The sequence below is a fragment of the Oryctolagus cuniculus genome, chromosome 1 (assembly GCF_051225735.1).
Source record: "Oryctolagus cuniculus isolate XC-2025 breed Fujian yellow rabbit chromosome 1, ASM5122573v1, whole genome shotgun sequence".
Lineage (NCBI taxonomy): Eukaryota > Metazoa > Chordata > Mammalia > Lagomorpha > Leporidae > Oryctolagus > Oryctolagus cuniculus.
The window spans coordinates 61,725,997-61,749,053 of record NC_142867.1 but is presented as its reverse complement, the minus strand read 5'-3'; the positions used below and the strand labels follow the sequence as shown (position 1 = coordinate 61,749,053).

General features: G+C 36.9%; 1 pseudogene; it reads right to left on the bottom strand.

Annotated features, from left to right (window-relative positions):
• Window positions 1-5,108: 5,108 nt before the first annotated feature.
• LOC100349379 (olfactory receptor 52P1-like) lies at window positions 5,109-6,058 on the bottom strand (annotated as a pseudogene).
• Window positions 6,059-23,057: the final 16,999 nt, after the last annotated feature.

Genomic DNA, 23,057 nt, shown 5'->3' with positions numbered 1-23,057 from the left:
AAAGAATAATTAAAACTATGCCTCACTCAGTTTTTCTCTGCTTCTCAAATGAATATATTTTTATAATTAAAATAGCTACTTTCATATTTTTAAATATTATTTAAGATATACAAGCTTCATGTATTTCTTATATACACATTTAGGGGATAAGTCTCACCCAAACTTCCCTACTGCCCACACTCCAGCACTTCTTGCTCTTTCCTCTTCTATTCCAATTCTTAATTTTTACAAATATCTATTTTAAGTTTACTTTATACTCACAAGGTTAATCATACACTAGGTATGGAGTTCAACATAGAGTATGAAGAAAAAAACTGTTCCTCCACAGCAAAGATAAGGGCTGTAAAAAATCATCAAATCTCAAAATGTGAGCATGTGGAGCCACACATAGTAATTGCCCAGAGACCCAGCTACACCCTGCACCCTCTTGTGTATTCACATTTTCTCACAGTCCCAGTATTCAAGGCTTCCACAATCCTGGGGTAGAGAAGATCCACTCTGCCACATGAGCCTGTCTGGTCCACAGAGAGTTAGCCATTCCCAGAGCCAGCTGCCTAGGTGTGCTCCACCTAGTCAGCTTGAGGACTGGAGCCTCTCCACTGGTTCACACGACAAATGGCCATCATACTGGGCTGTGCCAGGCCAAAATCAGGAGCCTGGGGCCGCATCCATGTATCCTACATGTCTAAGTCTGTGGACCATCTTCTTCCTCCTTCAAAATTGCATTATGAAGAAGCTGGGTTCAAAGCTGAGAAACCAAGACTGAAATTGGCTCTGTGATATGAAATGCTAGGGCAGCAAGTGCTGGCTTAGCCTACTGACCTTAACACTGTCCTGCCTTGTGTTTTAAAAAGATTTACTTTATTTATTTGAAAAGCAGAGTGATAGAATGAAAGGGAGGGGCACAAAGAGAGAAATAGATCTTTTAAAAGTGGTTTATCGGTCGGCGCCGCGGCTCACAAGGCTAATCCTCCACCTTGCGGCACCGGCACACCAGATTCTAGTCCCGGACGGGGCGCCGGATTCTGTCCTGGTTGCCCCTCTTCCAGGCCAGCTCTCTGCTGTGGCCCAAGAGTGCAGTGGAGGATAGCCCAAGTCCTTGGGCCCTGCACCCGCATGGGAGACCAGGAGAAGCACCTGGCTCCTGGCTTCGGATCAGCGCGATGCGCCAGCTGCAGCAGCCATTGGAGGGTGAACCAACGGCAAAGGAAGACCTTTCTCTCTGTCTCTCTCTCTCACTGTCCACTCTGCCTGTTAAAAAAAAAAAGTGGTTTCTCTGATGTTTTTCTTTTTTTAATACAAAAAACAAAATTCATGTAGATCATAGATAAAAATCCAAGAATAAAATAATATTTCCTTCCCCCAAATTTTTCCTTTCTTTGTATTTAAGTTTATGATAACATATTTTTTATTTGATTTACAGTCACAGTCTTAATGCTTTGCTAAATAAACAGTTCAACACTAAAAAGTACAATGGGCCGGCACCACGGCTCACTAGGCTAATCCTCCGCCTTGCTGCGCCGGCACACCGGGTTCTAGTCCCGGTCGGGGCGCCGGATTCTGTCCCGGTTGCCCCTCTTCCAGGCCAGCTCTCTGCTGTGGCCAGGGAGTGCAGTGGAGGATGGCCCAGGTGCTTGGGCCCTGCACCCCATGGGAGACCAGGATAAGTACCTGGCTCCTGCCATTGGATCAGCGCGGTGCGCCGGCCACAGCCTGCCGGCTGTGGGGGCCATTGGAGGGTGAACCAATGGCAAAGGAAGACCTTTCTCTCTGTCTCCTCTCTCTCACTGTCTACTCTGCCTGTAAAAAAAAAAAAAAAAAAGTACAATGACCACTGCTCATCAAGAATATAGACAAGGGCAATAAACCATATAATTGTATGATTTTCTGAGAAGATTTATTTTCTTTTTATTTTTATTTCACTCCTTCTGTATGTACTCAAACTTCTATTACTATTTATTTACATTCATTGTGATACTACATTTACTCCTTGCCCTAATTTCTGAGCTAGAAAAATCATCGTCATTCTTCAAAACAGCTCAGCCTTTCTATGGAATTTCCTCCAATAAACCAAAATTGGACATTTTCTCAAATTCATCTTTTTTATATTTAATAATCATACACATAATTAAAATTTATTACATTAGACTGTTTCTACAAAATCTAGTAGAGATGCATCATTTTTTGGTTGCTGTTCTTCATTAATTAATGTATTGTTTTACTACAGTTTCTCACATCAGTTTAGCATATATTAAATACTTAATAAATAATCTCTGACATGAATTGAGCCTCTCTTACTCACTTGAGTGATATGAAGTATTAATGATTGATAAGTTTGGTAGGGTGGTGTGGTTGGGAAAATAAACACAAAATATCATACAGAGATATTCAATTGAAACCTCTCTTTATACTCTTGGAAAATACCTTTGTTTGGATCTGCATACTTCTAATATTTATCCTATGTGGAATAAGAGAATAAGATTTCCTTTACAATTGTGATAATTGTGTTCTGTTCATTATATCCCTCAATCCTTACCCCGGCATTATAAAATATATAAACTATTACCTTCATTTAAGAGATTATAAAACCAAAGGTTTGCAGTTTTAAAACTGAAATTCTTTCAGGTATTATGATGGAAACATATGAAGTTAATTCTTCTCTCTCCGGAACTCTAGCTTCATAATATATAATAAGGGGCAAATGCTGTGGTATATCAGGTAAAGCTGCTGCCTCCAGTGCCAGCATCACATATGGGAACTAGTTCAAGTCCCAGCTGCTCCACTTAATGATCCAGCTCTCGCTGTGTCCTAGGAAAGCAGTAGAAGATGGCCCAGGTCCTTGGGCCCCTGAACCCGCATGGGAGACCTGGAAGAAGCTCCTGCCTCCTGGCTTCGGAAAAGCACAGCTCTGGCAGTTGCAGCCAACTGAGGAGTGAAACAGCGGATGGAAGACCTCTCTCTCTCTCTCTCTCTTTACCTCTGCCTCTCTGAAACTCTTTCAAATAAATAAGTAAAAAATTTTCTAAAAAAAGATATGATAAGATCATTCAATGTATCGAATGATCATTGAATAATGGGGGGGGAGTTTTAATTATGTGTAACTATTTGCTAAAACATACAAAAAGTAAGCTACATTTTTAATAAATCAACAAATAAGAAAAAAGTAAATGAGCCAAGTATAAAAAGTCAAAGTTGAGTGCTAATTCATTTGAGAACACACACTAAATGTTTGAAAAATAAACACCAACCTGTATAAAAAATCAAAAAATTCCAATCCAAAACACTCTCATCCCATGAAAACAGTCAAAGAGTAAAATGGTGATTTGAATAAAACATCAGTAGATACACCCAAAGGTAGTTTCTTAGTTCTTCATAATGGAATTAATTGCTTTAAGTGAGAAAGAAATCATTTTCAATTTCAGCACTTAATGAACATGCCCTACCTAAACTCCCTATTCCTTGAAACTAACATAAATAAAACCACATGTGGATAAGAAGAGTTTTAGACTCATAAAGTTGTACTCAAATTTTGAAATTGTAGCCTTAATGTTTTCAGGCGGCACTGCTTGAATATTTCTCTAGTCAGATAAGAGCAATTCTTGTTTGGAGATTTGCTAAAAAGTGTAATAGATGTGTCAGGTAGACAGAGTGAAGGGACACTCAAAACATATCCAAATTTCTAGAAAAAGAAGAGGTTTTGGAATAATAAAACATTAAATATTTAGAAGAATAAACTTCTATTTGTACAAAGTAAATTAAAAAAACATTAAGACTTCTAAAACAGTGTAATAGTTTAGACCATGTATTCTCAACCTAGACATCTTGGGTTCTGATTCTGAATTTCTACCTTTTAAGTTACTTACCTTGTGCAATTTATGTAACATCTCTATTTCTCAATTTCCTAATTTGTATTCATGGGGTAGCTTTGTTGATTAACACAGTAAATACAGAGTAAAGAGTTTAGTACATGGCATATTATAATTGGAATGTTAAGCGTTTTTTTAACTTTACAATCAGTAAAAATATCAAAAGATGATTTCTATTCAAGAGTTTTTTGCAATGGACTTTTAATTTGGATATAATAATAATTTATAGGTATGAGGTGCATTGTCATAATTTAATACATGCATACAACATGTAATAATTAAATCTGTGTAATTAGCATTGCCCTCACTTTAAATATTTATCATTCTTTGTGTTATATACATTAAAACTTCTTTCTAATAGTTCTTCCAAAAATATATAATGAATTTTTGTCAACTATTGTCTCTCTACTGTGACATAGAACATTAAAACCTATCCCTGGCCAGTGCCGTGCCTCAATAGGCTAATCCTCTGCCTTGCGGAGCCGGCATACCAGGTTCTAGTCCCGGTTGGGGAGCCAGATTCTGTCCCAGTTGCCCCTCTTCCAGGCCAGCGCTCTGCTATGGCCCGAGAGTGCAGTGGAGATGGCCCAAGTGCTTGGGCCCTGCACCCCATGGGAGACCAGGAAAAGCACCTGACTCCTGGCTTCGGATCAGCGCGGTGCTCCAGCCACAGCGTGCTGGCCTTGGCGGCCATTGGAGGGTGAACCAACGGCAAAAGTAAGACCTTTCTGTCTCTCTCTCTCTCACTGTCCACTTTGTCTGTCAAAAATAAAAAAATACATAAATAAATAAAAAATTAAAAAAACCTATCCCCCTTATGTAACTCTATATGCTACCAATTATTCAACCTCTATCTATGGGGAACTTTAAAGCAGGGTGTACAAAGAGATTGAATAGGAAAAGGAAGCATTAATAATTTCAAAGTCCAATGTTTTGAAAAAATGTAAGTTGTTACATAATTCATATAGCCATTTTACATTTGTAGGCTGAATAAAATATTAACAATATAGAATAAAATAATAATATCAAAAATAAATGTTGCTAATATTTATTGAAAGATTTCCATAGAAAAAAATCCCTTTATTTCTAAAGGAATAAAGAAAAGGCATAAAAATTTAGATTTAGAGAACAAAAAGCATAATATCAAACATCCTTGAACAAAGCACACTGAATCAAGATAATTTTAAATTACCAGGATTTCAAGAGCCAGATTCTGCAATAATGAGTCTGCATTTAGGAGCTTTAATTTTCAGAGATCTTGTTTGGGAAGAAAACATTCACCACTCAGTCACAGATCTGCTTTGTCTTGACGCCATACACAAGAGAATTCACAGTGGGGGGTACTAGAAGGTACACACTTGCAAAAATTATGTGGACACTCAGAGGTACCTTCTTACCAATGCGATAAGTTAGGAAGCTAAAGAGCGCTGGTCTATAGAAGACAAGAATAGTGCAGATGTGAGCAGCACAGGTGCCCAATGCTTTAGAGAGAGCATTCTGGGAAGAGAGCCGGAAGACTGCCTGCAGGATTTTGATGTAGGATGCTGCTATGAGACCTAAGTCCAATACTATCACTGAAAGAGCCGCAGAAATTCCATATGCTTGGTTAACAAACGTGTTGGCACTGGCCAACTTCACCACAGCCATGTGCTCACAATAGGCATGATTAATGACATATTTAGTGTAATATGGAAGTCTGTTAATAAGGACAGGACAGGGCAAAACCAGAAGTGAAGCTCGAATCACACCAACTAGACCCATTTTAATGACCAGTGATGTTGTCAGAATGGTTGTATACCGCAGTGGTATGCAAATAGTTAAGGAGCGATCGAAGGCCATGAGACAAGGAGAGGTGATTGTATAATGCAAAATGTGTGGATAAAATACAGTAGTGCAAGGCAGACATTAAAGTCAATCCGATGATCATCAAACCAAAAGATGCCAAGCATCTTGGGGGCTGTGGAATAGGCAAGAGCCACATCATTCACTGCCAACATGCAAAGGAAGAAATACATAGGTTGATGGAGGCTTGGCTCCAGCTTAACGGTAACAATGATTACACTGTTCCCCAGTAGGCTCAGGAGAAACAGAAGGCAAACAGGGACTCCAATCCAGCAGTGAAAATCTTGCAAACCAGGAATACCAACCAGGAAGAAGGATGAGACATGGTAATGTGTAGCATTGTCTGCCATGTTAAAACTGCAGAAGCTGTGTGTTTAGTGCAAAGAGCCAAGCAAATCCCCTATAAGCAAAAGAATTGTAAAGTGATCCTCTCTGGTCCTGCATGGCACTAATCCAGACACAGTGGATAATAGCCTACCTGAAGAGCTGACTTTTCTCCTAAACCTCTATAAACCCTCAGGTATTCCATTTCACCATTTGAAGTTCCAGCATCTTCATCTGTTAAGAAGATTAAGCTTGTTTATTCCAGATTTTTTATGGAATTCTGAAATATGTTGTAATTCTATTCCTATTAGAAGATCAGATAGTAATAAAATCACTTTAACTATGTGTTGAGGCCAGTGAATATCTTTAGGAGATGAAGATGGTATATAAACTACTATTCACAGATTTTCCAACTTGCTGTGATTTTTTTTTTTTGGACAGGCAGAGTGGACAGTGAGAGAGAAAGAGAGAGACAGAGAGAAAGGTCTTCCTTTGCCATTGGTTCACCCTCCAATGGCCTCTGCGGCCATCGCGCTGCGGCCGGCGCACCGAGCTGATCCGATGGCAGGAGCCAGGTACTTATTCTGGTCTTCCATGGGGTGCAGGGCCCAAGCACTTGGGCCATCCTCCACTGCACTCCCTGGCCACAGCAGAGAGCTGGACTGGAAGAGGGGCAACCGGGACAGAATCCAGTGCCCTGACCGGGACTAGAACCTGGTGTGCCGGCTCCGCAAGGCGGAGGATTAGCCTAGTGAGCCACGGCGCCGGCCTTTTTTTTTTTTTTTTTCTGTGAATTTTTATAATTCTGTTATCCTTAGTCAGCATAATTTTAAAAATCCATAATTCAGAATAAGATTTCCTAACACTAAAACCTTACGAAAAACTTATTAAAGACAATAAATGCTTAGTCATCAAAGGTAATATTATTTTAGATTTTGAAAGGTGAACATTACAACATATAAAGTTCTTTAATGACTTTTTTAAAAAGATCTGAAAATGGACAACACTCAATTGTAAAAAATAGCATAAAAAATGATCCAGAGAAATGAGCAAAGGAGATCAGTTTTATAGAAAAAATGCCTGAAGAAAGGAGAAATTAAAAAGTCAAAAAGGAGGTGGATCATTTCAAAGTCACTTTTCTTGTAAGGCAAAGTCCGGGAGACAGAACAATCACAAGGTAATTAATATTAACTCTAGGCTAACTAAGTTACCTTTTCTGTGAGAACTTAAGTAGAGGGAAATTCATGACCAGTCCAACTGAATGTGGCGCATATGGGAAATTTGGCTGTTATCCTCTTGATTTCAGATAACAACTTAGTTTTGGTTGCAGTTTGGTGATGTGAAACATTAGAATGGGGAATACATTTTGACTTTTAATCTGGTTTGTTGCGACCTGGTGTGGTGCAAAAACAATGGCTTATTATAATTTTTATTTAATAATATTAAATCCTTAGCAAGATCTGAAGATGAAGAGAGTAATGAGTTTTAATACAAATTGATGACTATTTATGCTGTCAAAAGATCTTAAATTGTTTCATTTAAACTAATATTTACTGGCAGTAAGTCTAGTCTTTGTTCTGTAAAGCTGAGACATTTATCTATAGAATCAGCCCTGACAGTAGTTGTGACAGCCATTCTGCTCAAGGTACAAGGAAGAGCAAAGAAACTACAATCCACATTTTTTATTTCACCACCAAGAGTAGCTTCTTTTAGACATATAACTTTTATGTATATATTTATATAAACATTTATAACATTTATATATATGGAAACAAATATATATATATGTATTTATGTGAGCAAATTTCACATATTTCATATATAGAGATTTAACAGCAGAATAGTACTTTCCACCCTACACTCATTCCCTTTCTTCTTAAGAATCTTTCTTGAACTCCAAATTTTTAAGTTTTAACAGTTCTCTACCTTCTTTATAGATTCTAGTCTATACTTAGTTTTAATAATTTAAATATTCACCTGACTCCTGATGACAATTTTATTCATAGTTGTTCTCAGCATTTAAATTTCTGATCTTAAACCTCACTGATATGAAAGCAAATATATTATTAACTGTTTCTAGTGACAGTATTTCTTTGAATGTTCAAGATATAGATTTATGGGAATTTTTTTTACTTTTATTTAATGAATATAAATTTCCAAAGTACAGCTTATGGATTACAATGGCTTCCCCCCCATAACGTCCCTCCAACCCGGAACCCTCCCCTTTCCCACTCCCTCTCCCTTTCCATTCACATCAAGATTCATTTCGATTCTCTTTATATACAGAAGATCAGTTTAGCATACATTAAGTAAAGATTTCAACAGTTTGATCCCACACAGAAACATAAAGTGAGAAATACTGTTTGAGTACTAGTTATAGCATTAAATCTCAATGTATAGCATACTAAGGACAGAGATCCTACATGAGGAGTAAGTGCACAGTGACTCCTGTTGTTGACTTAACAAATTGACACTCTTGTTTATGGCATCAGTAATCACCCTAGGCTCTTGTCATGAGCTGCCAAGGCTACGGAAGCTCCCTGAGTTCACTGACTCTGATCATATTTAGACAAAGCCATGGTCAAAGTGGAAGTTCTCTCCTCCCTTCATAGAAAGGTACCTCCTTCTTTGATGACCCGTTCTTTCCACTCTCACTCTTGGAGATCTTTCATTTAGTTGTTTTTTTTTTTGTTTTTTTTTTTTTTTGTTTGTTTTTTTTTTTTTTCCCCCAGAGGGTCTTGGCTTTCCATGCCTGAAATACTCTCATGGGCTTTTCAGCCAGATCCACATGCCTTAAGGGCTGATTTTGAGGCCAGAGTGCTGTTTAGGACATCTGCCATTCTATGGGTCTGCTGTGTATCTCACTTCCCATGTTGGATCATTCTCTCCCTTTTTTATTCTATCAGCTAGTATTTGCAGACACTAGTTTGTTTATGTGATCCCTTTGGTTCTTAGTCCTACCATTATGATCAGTGGTGAACAGAAATTGATCACTGGGTCTAGTGAGATGGCATTGGAACATGCCACCTTGATGGGATTGAATTGTAATCCCCTGGTATGTTTCTAACTCTGCCTTTTGAGGTAAGTCAGCTTGAGCGTGACCCAAATTGCACATCTCTTCCCTCTCTTATTCCCACTCTTACATTTAACAGCAATCACTTTTCAGTTAAGTTTCAGCACTTAAGAAGAATTGTGTATTGATTACAGTATTCAACCAAAAGTATTAAGTAGACAAACAAACAAAAATACTAAGAGGGATAACATTAAGTTGTTCATCAACAGGGCGGGGGCTGATCAAGTCACCGTTTCTCATAGTGTTTATTTCACTTTAACAGGTTTCCTTTTTGGTGCTCAGTTAGTTGTCACCTATCAGGGAGAACATGTGGTAAAAAAAAATTTTTAAGAATTTGATATCTGCATTTTATATTAAATATATGCTACTCTGGCAGTATCTATTGTGTTTTCTAGTAGGAAATTGAAAAATGTCATTAAGTCATAAAATATTTCAAAAAGATTCAGAGTTCAAACATTCACTGTATACAGAAATTTAGAAGAAATCTATGACCCAAAACAGAGATGGGAACTTAGCAGTTTTTGTCTATACTTTGATAAGCCTTAAAAGAGACTCACATTAACAAAGACACTGAATATAGTCTTGTTTTAAAAAATGCTTGAAAAATATTTATAGTAGTTCAACATAAAATATTAAGAATATTTTTAAAATACATGCATAATTTCTAAAATGAAAATTAAAAGTCTTTGCAGAGAAAATTGAAGATCTAAATAGAAAGATAGATTATGTCTGCCATTAAAAGTCTCAATATTGTTAACAAATAGTAGTGCTCCCTTGATTGTGCTAAAATAATGTAAACTTAATCAAAATTTCAGTAAGATCTTTTTGGAGAATTTTACATTTTATTTCTAAAATTGATATTGAAATACAAGTGAACAAATGAAACTGTTTTCTAAATGAAAGGACAAAGTGGGATATCTTACTCAACCTAATTTGTCCATTTTCCACAAAGCTACAAAAATTCTGTCTACCAGATATTGACCCAGACATATAGTGAATGAATTTTCAGCAAAGTTACCAAGGAAATTCAAAAGACAGAGGAATCTTGTTCCAATAACTGATGTCATATCAAGTGACACATTTACATGGAAAAATTAATTTACTATTAAGCTTACACAATAGTAATGAAAGAGTTCATTGACCTAAGTGTAAAACATAAAACTCTAAAACGTAGAAAAAAAAAAAGAGGGAAATCTTTGTGACTTGCAGGGGCAGGAATTTATATCTTAGATATAAAAGAAAACTCAAGTGTAAAAGAAAAAATGATAATGTTAGACTTTATTTAATGTTTTTTTTTGTTTGAAAGATACAATTAAATAACTAAAAAGGCCAGGCTCAGATTGGGCAGAATTATTTAGAATACACATAAGGAAAGCTATTTGGGTTCAGAATATACAAAAAGTTAGATTAAATGTTAAACTGATAAAAAATAAAACCAAAAGAAAAATGGAAAATTGATTTTAAAAAAGTTTCAAACAATACAATATGCAGATGACCAGTAGACACATGGTTATTCACTGAAAATTAAGACTAGTGAAAATACACTACCACATACCTATACAAATTTCTAAAATATAAAATATTCAGCATATGCTGTCCAATTCATAAGTCAAAGTGGATAAAAATGGAACAGGTTTGGAAAACAATTCACCAATTCTAACTTTTAAACTTATAAGTGTAGCTCAAAAAGTTCATGAGACTGGAATTAAAATAAAAATTTATTTTGGTTAGAAATTTGAAATACATGTATTTTACTTTCATAATGTGCAAATTCTCTGAACTTTTTGAATATTTCACATACACCTAAGTTATGGTCCAGCTGTTTAAACCATGATATGCAACTCCAAATTAATATTTAGGTCCTGTTAGCAGGCCCTGAGGGGATGGTGGTTGCCAGAGAGAGTTTCAGGGGTTCTTTCCCTCAGACAATTTGCAAAGAGGCAGAAACATCACTTTGGTTGGCAAGTCACAGCAAAGTATCTGGTCCTAGAGCAGACCAGGCTGAGTGCCAGAACAAGACACTGGCTTTCAGGAAGTGCCCAGGGTATTTGAGTATTCCATCTTTTCCTGGGGTCATTCTATGGGGGTGCCCATTGGACAGGGGTTTCACATATGGTATATTGATTGGCTTGGGGCTCATGAAAATAATGGAGGGTCTTTCAGAGACAACCTGATTCTCCCTAGGGGCTCTGCACCCTACTCTCCTAGCTCTGGGAAGAAGGTTGCACCTAATTTAAGATGTGATTAAAACCACAAGGTTGCACACGCAGCTCAAGAAGCTGTATTGGGGGAGATGCTGATAGGTACGGAAACGAGCTTTCTAGCCACAGTTGGCAGCCTGCTTGCACAAAACTTGCAACCTGCCTGTGAAAGACATTCTACCTACAGCTTAGGGGCCAACAGACTACTAGTCCCAGCAGGTGGTCACAGGTGCCATAAAGATTTGTAAATGAATGTTCATTGCACTTTTATTTCCTGTAGTCCCACCTGGAAATAATCCACTTATGAACAAATAAGTGGCTAGAACAATGATGGTATATCAATAAATTGGAAAATTACTTAGCAAAAAAAGGAAACTATTGACTAATGAAATTAAGTAATTATGGAAGTGAAAGAAACCAGACAAAGCACGAAATATTGTGTCATTGTATTTGCATAAAATTCTAGGGAATGCAAATTTATCTTTAGTGATAGCAAATAGATAAGTGATGTCCTGGGGAGGATAACAGATGGAGGGATAGGTTAAAAATACATATGAGGAGATTTTAGAGAAGTGATGGGTTGATTTCAGTAATGGTTTCATTAATATATGTACATATCAAAATTCAACAGGTTGTGTATTTTAAATATGAACAGAAAGTTATTTTATGACACATTTTTATTATAAAGTATTAAAAATACATTATGTCCTACTTGTATAACTGAAAAGTAATTCAATTGGATTTTCATATCTATATAGGAAAGAAATATAATATATTGAATATGCTTACAAATACATAATTGGCAGATACCTTAATACATAATATATAATTATAGATACCTTAATACATAATATATAAATATTTACTTACATGCTTTATAATTTGGATTCCATGGAAATAAGGACACTTGTTTTTCTTTTTTTTTTAGATTTTTTTTATTTATTTATTTGACAGGTAGAGTTTACAGAGAGTGAGAGAGACACAGAGAGAAAGGTCTTCCTTCCATTGGTTCACTCCCCAAATGGCCGCAACTGCCGGAGCTGCGCCCATCCAAAGCCAGGAGCGAGGAGTTTCTTCCTGGTCTCCCATGTGGGTGCAGGGGCCCAAGCACTTGGGCCATCCTCCACTGCTATCCCAGGCTACAGCAGAGAGCTGGACTGGAAGAGGAGCAACAGGGACTAGAAGCCGGTGGCCAGGACACCTGTTTTTCAAAAGCACTTAATGAGTATAGCTCAAAAAAAGTTGACAAAATTTGCAACATGTTTAACATAGGAAAATATTGCATAAAATATTTAAAGACATACACATACTGAAAAAAAGAAATAAAGACAATTCAGTAGACTGGGAGACTTTAAAAAAAATCATTCAGACAAATAAACTATACATATGGAAAAATGATCAAATATTTTTATCAATAAATGCTAACCAAAATGACAACAAGTATTACTGCTTGGTAACATCTGGCTAAAGTCACATGGGGAAGTATTAGTAAATATGTCAAGCAGTGGCTAGAGCTAGGACTCAGTGGGTTAAAGCTATTGCATGCAGAGCCAGAGTCCCATATGGGAGCTGGTTGGAGTTCTGGCTGGTCCCTTGAAGATCCAGCTGCCTGCTAATGTGCCTGGGAAAGCAGTGGAGAGTGGCCCAAGTCCTTGGGCCTCTGCACCCACACGGGAGACACAGAAGAAGCCTTTGACTCTAGGTTTTGGCCTGGCCCATCTAGGTCATTGTGGCTGTTTGAGGAATGAACCAGTTAATGGAAGATTCTCCCTCCCGCCCACTTTTCTCTCTCCCTCTCTCTCTCATTCTCCTTTTCTCTCTCTGTAACTCTGTCTTTCAATTAAATATGTTAAGCAATGCAAATTCCTAGATTCTGATTATTTTGATTTATGTAATGTTTTCAATATCTACTAATGTTATATTTTAGTTTCCTATGATGTGGAAGTTTGATTTTTAGATGCAGGAATGAGCACTGTAATTATATGAAGATACACATATGAATTTTCATAGATAGTTCTCAAAAGAAAAAATACAAATGGCCAAGAAATATATGAAAAAATGATGAGCATCTTTAGCCATAGGAGAAATGAGAATCAAAACCACAATGAGATATTACCTCATCCCTGTCAGAATGGCTACAGTCCAAACACTGAGAGTAAAAATACTGGTAAGGAGGTGGACAAAGGAAAACATTAATACACTGTTGGTGGGAATGCAAATCAGTGCAACCACTATGGAATACAGTGTGGAGATTTCTTTCAAGTGTAGAAAAATTCTTGTCATTGATCTAGCAATCCCACTATGGAGTAATTTTCCAAAAGAATTGAAAACAATATTTCAGATACCTGCATCACTACGTTCACAGCAGCACTGTTCACAGTAGCTAAAATTTGGAATCAACTAAGATGTCCATCATCAGATGAATGGCTAAAGAGAACATGGTAGATACACACAATGGAGTATTATTCAGCTATGAAAAAGAATGGAAGTCTAGCATTTGCAGCAAAATAGACACGATTGGAGGAAATCATGTTGAATGAAATAAAGAGGTCACAGAAAGACAAATACTGCTTGTTCTCTCTTATAAGTGAGAGCTAAAATTTAAAAAAAAAAAGAAGAAAAAAAATGTGTGTATCAGTGTTGTTGCAAGCATAGTTTGTGAAACTAATCATTGAAATGTTATACTACTATAGTTTGGATGATCTTTAAAATCACTAAATGGGGCCAATGGTGTGGCTAGCAGGTAAGAGCTGCCGCCTGCAGTGCCGGCATCCCATGTGGGCACCAGTTGAAGTCCCAGCTGCTCTACTTCCCTATTGAGCTCTCTGCAATGACCTGGAAAGGCAGTAGAAGATGGCCCATGTCCTTGGGCCCCTGCATCCACATGGGAGACCTGGACAAAGCTTCTGGCTCCTGGCTTCGGATAGGTGCAGCTCCAGACATTGCGGCCTTCTGGGGAGCGAACCAGTGGATGGAAGACTCTCTCTCTCTCTTTCTCTCTCTCTCTCTACCTGCCTCTGCCTCTCTGTAATTCTGCCTTTCAAATAAAAATAAAATAAAATAAATAAATCTTTAAAAAATTTTACTGTATAAGGGTGAAATGGTCATTTTTCTATTCAATTATTGTTTATAGACATTGTCTCTATTCCCGCTAAACTAAAATTCTTTTGCTTTAACAAAAAAAAAGATTCATAGATGTGTTATTCATAATGGACATTTCACAATGCACATTTTCCCTGGATGTGTAGAAAAATTGTAGTGTATATACACCCTGATACATTATTCTGGAAGAAAAATAAGCATAATAGAAATTCAACGTAATGTGCATATAAAGCCAAGAAAGATACATAAAAGTACATTGTATGATTTCATTTATGTAAAGCTCAAAAACAAGCAACACAAAAATAGAAGACATAGGAATTTATGCTTAGGAGGATGTATCTTATATAAAAACAAAAGAATAACAAGAAAATAGTTACAGTCGTTGAAGTTTATCTTAGAGGGATGTGAGACACTGATAAAAAAGCACACATACATGGTTTGTTGGGAGTAAGCAAGGATTTTTTTCTGTATCTAAATGAGCACCTTGTGGTTATGTGCATTATGATGACTTCTTTACACTTTTCCATGTGTGTTATTTGCAAAAAACAAGGAAAAGTGCTCTAGAGCAGTGGCTATATTATTTACTTTTCAAGTTACCTAAATCAGAGATTAAACTGTAACTACTTTCTCTTAGATGAATACTGTCTCATCATTACTTTCATCAATACTTTCTTCTGTACTATCTATTTTTAGTAATTTGTATTTGTTTACTTTCCTATTTTAGATATAAAAAACAATTGCTAGCCTAAATAGCTTGACTGATGACCTAGAATCTTGTTTTATCATAAAGTCATCATTTAAAAATTGGGTCTTCCATTTCAGATAGTCATTATTCATTGTCTTTTCTAAACTCCAGAGAACAAATGAAATCAGACATTCCTAAGGACATATAAAATATTTCTTTTTTTTTCTGCACCCATTTTGGGGTTTTCCCATGTTGGATTTTTCCTTTACAGCTGATTTTTTTTCCAATATAGCTGCTTTGTTCTAATATCATTTATGTACTTTTTATTACCATAAAGAGAAGAGATTTCATGTGTTTAATAAATAAAAGTCTAAGAATATACTTTTCTCCCTTCTACCTCCTTCATATTTTTTAAAAATTTTTGTGATATCATCACTTTAGAATCACAGGATTAATGTTCCATTAAATATAAGGTTCAACAATTAAAAAGTAAAAAGACTGCTGTTCCACAGAAATTATAGACAAGGGCTATAAACAATAAGCAAATCAGAAGACGTCAATTTAACTCTTATACATTAAGTTTTCTTGTACTTTGTTTATTAGCTATCATAAATTAAAGAACACATATGATATTTGTCTAATTTGACTAAGCGTAATGGTCTCCAGTTGCATCAAATTTTGATGTAAAAGGCAGGATTTCATTCTTTATTGTGGCTAAACATTATTCCATGTGTATTTATATATTTATGTATCTATTACATTTTCTTTATTTAGTCATCAGTTGATGGACATCTGAGTTGATTCCCTTTCTCAGCTATGATGAATTGAGCTGATTTAAACACAGGGGTACAGATAATTCTTTCATTTGCTGATTACATTTCCTTCTAGTATATTCCTAGGAGTGAAATTGCTGGGTCTTATACTAGTTCTATTTTCAGATTTTTTGGGAATCTCCATACCATTTTCCATAATGGCTGTGCTACTTTATATTCCCACCAACAGTGAGATAGGGTACCTTTTTATCCACATACTTGCCAACATTTGTTATTTTTTTTATTTTTTGGATGAGAGCCATTCTAACACGGGTGAAGAAAAACCACATTGTATTTATTTGCAATGACTAATGATCATAACACTTTTTCATGTATCTGCTGGTCATTAGTATTTAATCCTTTCACAAATGCCTGTTCATGTAATTTGCTTATTTTTCTTTTTTTTTTTTAAGGATTTATTGATTTATTTGAAAGGCAGAGTTGCAGAGTGAGTTGGGGTGGGAGAAGAGAACTTTCATTCAATGGTTCATTCTCCAAATGGCTGCAACAACTAAAGCTGGGATGATCTGAAGCCAGGAGCCAGAAGCTTCTCCCAGATCTCCCATGTGGATGCCAGGGGTCCAGGTATTTGGGCCATTCTTCATTGCCCATGACCCCAGGTGCATTAGCAGGGAGCTGAATTGTAAGTAGAGCAGCCAAGGACTAGAATTATAATCCATATGGGATGCCAGAGCACAGTGCCATCACACTTTACTCATTTCTTTACTGGACTTTCAAGTTTATTGTTGTTGTTGATTGTCTTGAGCTCCTTATATATTCTAGATTCCAATCCTTTATCAGATGGATAGTTCACAACTATTTTCTCTGATTCTGTCAGTTGCCACTTCACTTTGTAAAGTGTTTCCTTTTCTGTGCAGAGCTTTCTTAGTTTGAGTGAATTCCATTTGTATATTTTTGCTTTTATTGCCTGTGCTTCTGTGATTTTATCCAAGAAATCTTTGCCCATGTCAATGTTTTGAAGTTTTTTCCCCTAGGACTTCCTCTAGGAATTTGATGATTTAAGGTCTTAGGTTAAGGACCTTGATCTATTGTTTGATGATTTAAAAAAAATTAATATAAATGAATTTCATGCATTCCACAGGTACAGATCCAAGAAAAAAAACCACACTTCCCTCACTCTCCTGTTATGACAGGGTTCTTGTTTCTTACTTCTCCATGCACAGACACAATTTTCCAAACACCATTCAAGAGACTGTCATCTTTTTCAGGGAGTAATTTTAGCTCATTTGTCAAATATTAGTTGATTGCAGATGTGTTGAATATTTTCTTGGGTGTCTTTTTTAAGATTCATTTGAAAGACAGAGATAGAGAGAAAAAAGATGAAAAATAAAGAGAAAAAGAGGGATCTTCCATCTGCTGGTTCACTTCCCAGATGGCTGCAATGGCTAGGGCTGGACCAGGCCAAAGCCTGGAGTTTCTCCCATGTTTCCCACATGGGTGCAGGGGCCCAAAAGCTTGAGCCATTTTTGCTGCTTTTCCAGGTGTACTAGCAGGGAGCTGGATTGGAAGTGGAGCAATTGGGACTCCAACAGGCACACATATGGGATGCCATTACTGGAGACGATGACTTAACCTACCACTTTTTTTTTTTTTTATAATACACCTTTTTATTTTCCCACATACTCATCACAAAAAGTTTTCAAACTGAAAAAATAAAAATGTGAAGAAAATCAAAATGTTCTCGGTATTTCCACCTGCACTGATGTGGAAATAAATATACTAACATTCTTCCACACATTCAAGTACTATATTTATACACATACACATGCAAAATTGAATATACTTTGCATATAATTCAAAATTCAGACACTCAGTTTCGATTGGTAGACATTTTGCCCTTGTTGTTTGTTTCTAATATAAACAACAGCATAGTAAACACACCTTTGGAAACATATTCCTTATTGCTTCTCTGATGACTAATCTCTAACACTTACTTCCCACAGATCAATGAGCCATACCTGCCAGTATGTGTGTCCTTGCGACAGTCCATTCACTTGAATTTTGGCAGGTTCTGTGACTTGGAGCAAATAAAATCTGGCAGAAATTAATTGTTCTATGATATAAGTTACAGGTCTGATCTGAAGATATTTTTGGATTCCATTTTGATTTCCTGGAACATTCACTCTTTTTTTTTTTTTTACTTTTATTTATTGAATATAAATTTCCAAAGTACAGCTTATGGATTACAATGGCTTGCCCCCACTAACGTCCCTCCCACTTGCAAATCTCCCCTTATCCAATCCCTCTCCCCTTCCATTCACATCAAGATTCATTTTCAATTCTCTTTATATACAGAAGATCAGCTTAGCATACATTAAGTAAAGATTTCAACAGCTTGCTCCCACACAGAAACATAACGTGAAAAATACTGTTTGAGTACTAGTTATAGCATTAGATCTCAATGTACAGCACACTAAGGACAAAGATCCTACATGAGGAGTAAGTGCACAGTGACTCTTGTTGTTGACTTAACAAATTGAAACTCTTGTTTATGGCATCAGTAATCACCCTAGGCTCTTGTCATGAGCTGCCAAGGCTATGGAAGCCCCCTGAATTCACTGACTGTGATCATATTTAGACAAGGACATGGTCAAAGTGGAAGTTCTCTCCTCCCTTCAGAAAAAGGTACCTCCTTCTTTGATGATCCATTCTTTGCACTGGGGTCTCACTCGCGGAGATCTTTCATTTAGGTTTTTTTTTCCCCCAGAGGGTCTTGGCTTTCCATACCTGAAATACTCTCATGGGCATTTCAGCCAGATCCGCATGCCTTAAGAGCTGATTTTGAGGCCAGAGTGCTGTTAGCACATTTGCCATTCTATGGGTCTGCTGTGTAGCTCACTTCCCATGTTGGATCATTCTCTCCCTTTTTTATTCTATCAGCTAGTATTTGCAGACACTATTCTTGTTTATGTGATCCCTTTGGTTCTTAGTCCTATCATTATGATCAGTGGTGAACAGAAATTGATCACTGGGACTAGTGAGATGGCATTGGTACATGCCACCTTGATGGGATTGAATTCAAATCCCCTGGTATGTTTCTAACTCTACTGTTTGAGGTAAGTCAGCTTGAGCATGACCCAAATTGCACATCTCTTCCCTCTCTTATTCCCACTCTTACATTTAACAGCAATCACTTTTCAGTTAAGTTTCAGCACTTAAGAAGAATTGTGTATTGATTACAGTATTCAACCAAAAGTATTAAGTAGAACAAACAAAAAAAATACTAAGAGGCATAACATATTAAGCTGCTCATCAACAGTCAGGGTGAGGGCTGATCAAGTCACCGTTTCTCCTAGTGTTCATTTCACTTTAACAGGTTTCCTTTTTGGTGCTCAGTTAGTTGTCACCTATCAAGGAGAACAAGTGGTATTTGTCCCTTTGGGATTGGCTTATTTCACTCAACATAATGTTTTGCAAATTCCTAACAGGGATCACTTTTCAGTTAAAATTTAAACACCTAAGAATAATTGTGTGTTAATTACAGAGTTCAACCAATGGTACTAGAACAAAAAAAGTACTAAAATGGATAAAGTATTACATTGTACATCAACCGTGAGGACAAGAGCTGATCAAGTCACTATTTCTCACAGTATCCATTTCACATCAACAAGTTTCCCCTTTGGTGCTCAGTTAGTTGTCGCCAATCAGGTAGAACATATCATATTTGTCCCTTTGGGACTGGCTTAATTCACTCAGCATGATGTTTTCCAAATTCCTCCATCTTGTTGCAAATGACTGGGTTTCGTTGTTTTTGACTGCTGTATAGTATTCTATAGAGTACATGTCCCATAATTTCTTTATCCAGTCTACCGTTGATGGGCATTTGGGTTGGTTCCAGATATTAGCTATTGTGAATTGAGCTGCAATAAACATTAAGGTGCAGACTGCTTTTTGTTTGCCAATTTCATTTCCTTTGGGTAAATTCCAAGGAGTGGGATGGCTGGGTTGAATGGTAGGGTTATATTCAGGTTTCTGAGGAATCTCCAGACTGACTTCCATAGTGGCTTAACCAGTTTGCATTCCCACCAACAGTGGGTTAGTGTTCCTTTTTCCCCACATCCTCACCAGCATCTGTTGTTGGTAGATTTCGAAATGTGAGCCATTCTAACCGGGGTGAGTTGGAACCTCATTGTGGTTTTGATTTGCATTTCCCTGATGGCTAGTGACCTTGAACATTTTTTCATGTGCATGTTGGCCATTTGGATTTCCTCTTTTGAACAATGGCAATTGAGGTCCTTGGCCCATCTCTTAAGTAGGTTGTTTGTTTTGATGTTGTGGAGTTTCTTGATTTCTTTGTAGATTCTGGTTATCAACCCTTTATCAGTTTCATAGTTTGCAAATATATTTTACCATTCTGTTGGTTGTCTCTTCACATTCCTGACTGTTTCTTTTGTAGTACAGAAACTTCTCAATTTGATGCAATCCCAAATATTAATTTTGGCTTTGACTGCCTGTGCTTCTGGGGTATTTTCCAAGAAGTCATTGCCGGTACCTATATCTTTCAGGGTTTTTCCAATGCTCTCTAATATTTTGATGGTGTCAGTTCGTAGATTTAAGTCTTTAATCCATGTTGAGTGGATTTTTGTGTAAGGTGAAAGGTAGGGGTCTTGCTTCATGATTCTGCACGTGGAAATCCAATTTTCCCAGCACCATTTATTGAATAGACTGTCCTTGCTCCAGGAATTGATTTTGGACCCTTGATCAAATATGAGTTGGCTGTAGATGTTTGGATTGATTTCTGGTGTTTCAATTCTGTTCTATTGGTCTATCCATCTGTTACTGTACTAGTACCATGCTGTTTTGATTACAACTGCCCTGTAGTATGTCCTGAAATCTGGTATTGTGATGCCTCCAGCTTTGTTTTTGTTGTACAAGACTGCTTTAGGTATTTGAGGACCCCTGTGTCTCCATATGAATTTCAGCACCATTTTTTCCAGATCTGAGAAGAAGGTCTTCGGTATCTTGATTGGTATTGCATTGAATCTATAAATTGCTTTTGGGAGAATGGACATTTTGATGATATTGATTCTTCCAATCCATGAGCATGGAAGATTTTTCCATTTCTTGGTATCCTCTTCTATTTCTTTCTTTAAGGTTTTGTAATTTTCATCATAGAGATCTTTAACGTCCTTGGTTAAGTTTATTCCAAGGTATTTGATTGTTTTTGTAGCTATTGTGAATCGGATTGATCTTAGAAGTTCTTACTCAGCCGTGGCATTGTCTGTGTATACAAAGGCTGTTGATATTTGTGCATTGATTTTATACCCTGCTACTTTGCCAAAATCTTCTATGAGTTCCAACAGTCTCTTAGTAGAGTTCTTAGGGTCCCCTAAATAAAGAATCATGTCATCTGCAAAGAGGGATAGTTTGAGTTCTTCCTTCCCAATTTGTATCCCTTTAATTTCTTTTTCTTGCCTAATAGCTCTGGCTAGAACCTCCAGAACTATATTGAATAGCAGTGGTGAGAGTGGGCATCCCTGTCTGGTACCAGATCTCAGTGGAAATGCTTCCGACTTTTCCCCATTCAATAGGATGTTGGCTGTGGGTTTTTCATAGATTGCTTTGATTGTATTGAGGAATGTTCCTTCCAAACCCAGTTGGCTTAGAGTTTTCATCATGAACGGGTGTTGTATTTTATCAAATGCTTTCTCGGCATCTATTGAGATAATCATATGGTTTTTCTTCTGCAGTCTGTTAATGTGGTGTATCACATTGATTGTCTTGCACACATTAAACCATCCCTGCATACCAGGGATAAATCCCACTTGGTCTGGGTGGATGATCTTTCTGATGTGTTGTGCATTCTATTGGCGAGAATTTTATTGAGGATTTTTGCATCTATGTTCATCAGGGATATTGGTCTGTAATTCTCTTTCAATGCTGCAGCTTTTTCTGGCTTAGGAATTAAGGTGATGCTGGCTTCATAGAAAGAATTTGGGAGGATTCCCTCTTCTTCGATTGTTCTGAATAGTTTGAGAAGAATTGGAGTTAGTTCTTCTTTAAATGTCTGGTAGAATTCAGCAGTGAATCCATCTGGTCCTGGGCTTTTCTTTGTTGGGAGGGCCTTTATTACTGTTTCAATTTCTATCTCAGTTATGGGTCTGTTTAGGTTTTCGATGTCTTCCTGGTTCTATTTAGGTAGGTTGCATGTGTCCAGGAATCTATCCATTTCTGATAGGTTTCCCTATTTGCTGGCATACAAGTCCTTGTAGTAATTTCTGATGATTCTTTTTATTTCTGTGGTGTCTGTTGTTATGTTTCCTTTTTCATCTCTGAATTTATTGATTTGGGTCTTTTCTCTTCTTTTTTTAGTTAGTTGGGCCAATGGGGTGTCAATGTTGTTTATTTTTTCAAAAAACCAGCTCCTCGTTTGGCTGATTTTTTGTAATTTTTTTTTTGATTCAATCCTGTTGATTTCTTCTCTGATTTTAATTATTTCTCTTCTCCTACTAGATTTGGGTCTGGTTTACTGCAGTTTTTCTAGATCCTTGAGGTGATTTGAAAGCTCATCTATTTGGTGCCTTTCCAATTTCTTGATGTAGGCACCTATTATTATAAACTTTCCTCTTAACACTGCTTTTGCTGCGTCCCATAAGTTTTGGTATGTTGTTCTGTTATCCTCATTTACTTCCAGAAAATTTTTGATTTCTCTTTTAATTTCTTCTATGACCCATTGTTCATTCAGGAGCATGTTGTTCAATCTCCATGTGTTTGTGTATGCTCTAGGGATTCCTGAGTTGCTAATTTCCAACTTCATTCCTTTATGGTCTGAGAAGCTGCATGGTATGATTCTAATTCTTTTGAATTTGCTGAGACTTGCTTTATGGCCTAGTATGTGGTCAATCCTAGAGAAGGTTCCATGTACTGCTGAGAAGAATGTAAAATCTTTAGCTGTAGGATTGAAAGTTCTGTAGATATCTGTTAGATCCATGTGGGCTATAGTGTCGTTTAAATCTACTGTATCCTTGTTGATCTTCTGTCCTATTGATCTGTCTATTTCTGAGAGTGGAGTATTGAAGTCCCCCAGTACTATTGTATTGGGGTCTAGGTCTCCCTTTAAGTCCGTTAATAAATCTTTTATATAAACCTGTGCCCTGTAGTTAGGTGCATATACATTGATAATTGTTATAT